Source organism: Jatropha curcas, chromosome 4, assembly GCF_041381405.1.
Source record: "Jatropha curcas cultivar XTBG-Jc1 chromosome 4, XTBG_Jcur_1.0, whole genome shotgun sequence".
Lineage (NCBI taxonomy): Eukaryota > Viridiplantae > Streptophyta > Magnoliopsida > Malpighiales > Euphorbiaceae > Jatropha > Jatropha curcas.
The window spans coordinates 5,158,554-5,161,611 of record NC_143154.1 but is presented as its reverse complement, the minus strand read 5'-3'; the positions used below and the strand labels follow the sequence as shown (position 1 = coordinate 5,161,611).

Here is a 3,058-nt window from a genome sequence, read left to right as displayed (position 1 = left end):
ACTTATAGCCATCTATGGATTCAAGTCTTGAATTTGCATTTCCATCTTCTGGAATTTATTTAAGTAACCTTTAATTGATTCACCCTCTTTTCTTTTCAGATCAATTAAATCTCAAGAGATCTTTGATAGGTGTTATTTTTATAGTATTTTTAATATAATTTTTATTAGGAATTTTAGTAGTTTTAATTACTTAAATTAGTTTTTATTTAGTTTTAATTATGTTTTTGTTCAAAGCTTTCTTAAATCATAATCCACTTGATCTTAAAGAAATTTGTAGGGTTTTGGCACAGAAAAGAGCAAAATAAAGCAAAACACTCAGGCTCTAGCACACCCTGCCCATGCATATTAGCACGCCCGTGCTAGACTTAAGGAAAATCAAGTGGAGACTCAGACTCTAGCACGCCTAGACCGTGCCTAAGAGGACATCAGGGCGTGCTTGCCTAAGAATGCTCGTGATGCATTTCATCCTGGAGACTCAGAGCCCAGCATGCCTTAGCCATGCTATGGGGCATGCCGGTGCCACAGATTCTTCTCTGGACGTGTCGCTGAGCACTGCGTGTGCTGAACCATCCTTAGAACTCAGACTCTGGCACGCCTAGACCGTGCAAAATAGCACGCCCGTGCTATGAATTAGGTGCTGTCTTGAATCGAGAATGCCAGCCAGTTTCTATAACTTACATGGGTCCACCTCAGATATTTTCCTGACGTACAAATCAAGATCTAATCCTATTTAGGAAGTTGGAAAAGTCCTAATTTAGAAGAAATCCAAAGCCTAAACAGTTTCCTATCTCCAAAAAGATTTCTTACTTAATAAGGATTCCATTTCCTAAACGAAGTTGGATTTTCTCCCAAGAAGTCTATATAAAGAAAGGAGTCATTCATTGTAAAGACATCTCCAGTTTTTGACAATTTTGTTCTATTGTTCTTCTCTCTCTCCAAGACTTCAAGCATTCAAGATTTATGCCTAGATTCAAGGAAGCCGTCCACGTTATTTGTTGCCTAGTTTTATCTCTAAACTCTTAAACTTGTTTTATTATTTCATTATTCTGATTGATTATGGAATTTTATTCAAGTAGTATTGAGTTTTATTTAATTACTATGTCGAACTAAATTCTCATACTAGGGATTTGATGTAGCTTAATTTTTTTTCCAATTTATAATATTAGATTTGTTTTTCGTTGTCCAAAGTATAATTTATTATTGAACTTAATGCTTCCAAGCAGAGTTTCTCCGCTGGATTGATTTATTTCATTAATCTCTATGAGGAGAAGTGTTTTTGATAAGAAAAAGGTAATAAATTACATGATAATAATAACTTGATGCGGAAGCTATATGGTTTGACTCATGGGGGGGGGGTTTCATAAATTAATGACCTTAGGTTATGAATTCACAAAACAAACCATAAAACTTAATGATTTAATTCATGTTTAATTGTGCTATTGGAAGATAGGTATTTAGATTGGATTAAAATAGCTAACAAAACATTGGGAGAGCTTGTTAGTGATTTTAGGGTTGTTTCCCCGACTTGAACAATTAAAATTGATTAACGAACTAATAAAATAATTTGGATAGAGTTAAGTGAAGTCAAAATCCCTAGTAGCTTTAAATCCTTGATTTCTTTTCTTCAAATACTGTTTCTTGATTCCTTTTTGTTCTCTTTTAATTGTTTATTTTAAATTTCTTAAAATAATTTCCCTTATTGTCGTTTAAATAATAATAGATTAACATAATTTTGGTACTTGGTATACAATCCCTGTGCAAACGATACTCTACTCATTCTATATTACTTGTTGTGGTTTCGTACACTTGCAAAAAGCGCTGTTAAGTTTTTGGCGCCATTGCTGGGGATTGACATTATCAATATCAATAATAATTACCCTATTATTAATTTAGACATTTACTTTTTTGTTTTATTTATTTTTTTAGAAGATTATTTCAGGTGTTTATGCAAAGAAGATCAGGTAGGACTGAACCCTTGATCTTTGATCCAGAAATTGAAAAGACTTGTCGTAAGAATAACGCTGTTAGAAGAGCACGTGAGAACAAACCAGAACATCAAGCAAACATGGACGATGAAGTTAACCCTCAGAATAGACCTCAACCTCATGTCCGCACCTTGCAAGATTACACAATACCTTCTCTCAATGGAACAACTTCGAGTATCACTAGACCTAGGGTGGAAGCTAATAATTTTGAAATTAAACCCGCAATTATCCAAATGCTTTCCACTTCAATTCAATATGAAGGTTTACCTAGTGAAGATCGTAACACCCATATAACAAATTTCCTAGAGATTTGCAATACCTTAAAACAAAATGGTGTTTCCGAGCATGCCATAAAACTAAGACTCTTCCCTTTCACTCTTAAGGACAAAGCACGATCCTGGTTACAATCATGCCCTGTTGGAAGTTTTACAACATGGGAGGAATTAGCCCAAAAATTTTTAGCAAAATTCTTTCCATCTTCAAAGACCACAAAACTGCGCAATGATATAATGACCTTTGTCCACCATGATCATGAGAATTTGTACGAAGCTTGGGAAAGATTCAAGGACTTATTGAGAAAGTGCCCACATCATAGTTTGCCTAAGTGGTTACAGGTACAAACTTTTTATAATGCATTATCTTCTAACATTAAGATTACTTTAGATGCAGCTGCAGGTGGATCTTTTGAACGAAAAGAAATTGATGAGGCATATGATTTGATAGAGGAGATGGCAAGCAATAGCCATTATCAAAGCAACTCCGAAAGGAAGAAGACTGCAGGAGTATGAAATTGATGCCATCACCGCACTTAATGCCAAGGTAGACAATATGGTAAGGAAGTTGGACTTATTGGCTACTAACTCGGTTAATTCTATTGTGCAAGCTTGTGACAGGTGTAATGGACAACATGAGATTGGAGAATGCATGTTAGATTCTCTAAATCTGCAAACTTTGGAACAAGTAAACTATGTGATGAATCAAGGAAGGAAGAATTACCTGTACTCTAACTCTTATGATAACAGATTGAGGAATAACCCTAATCTTTCGTATGGGAATCCAAACAACGCCTTGAA

General features: G+C 34.9%; 1 non-coding gene across 1 annotated transcript; it reads right to left on the bottom strand.

Moving 5' to 3' along the window:
- Positions 1-2,476: 2,476 nt before the first annotated feature.
- On the bottom strand, positions 2,477-2,583 carry LOC119369706 (small nucleolar RNA R71). Its single transcript, XR_005177279.2, has one exon. It is a non-coding gene; the product is annotated as a small nucleolar RNA R71 (small nucleolar RNA).
- Positions 2,584-3,058: the final 475 nt, after the last annotated feature.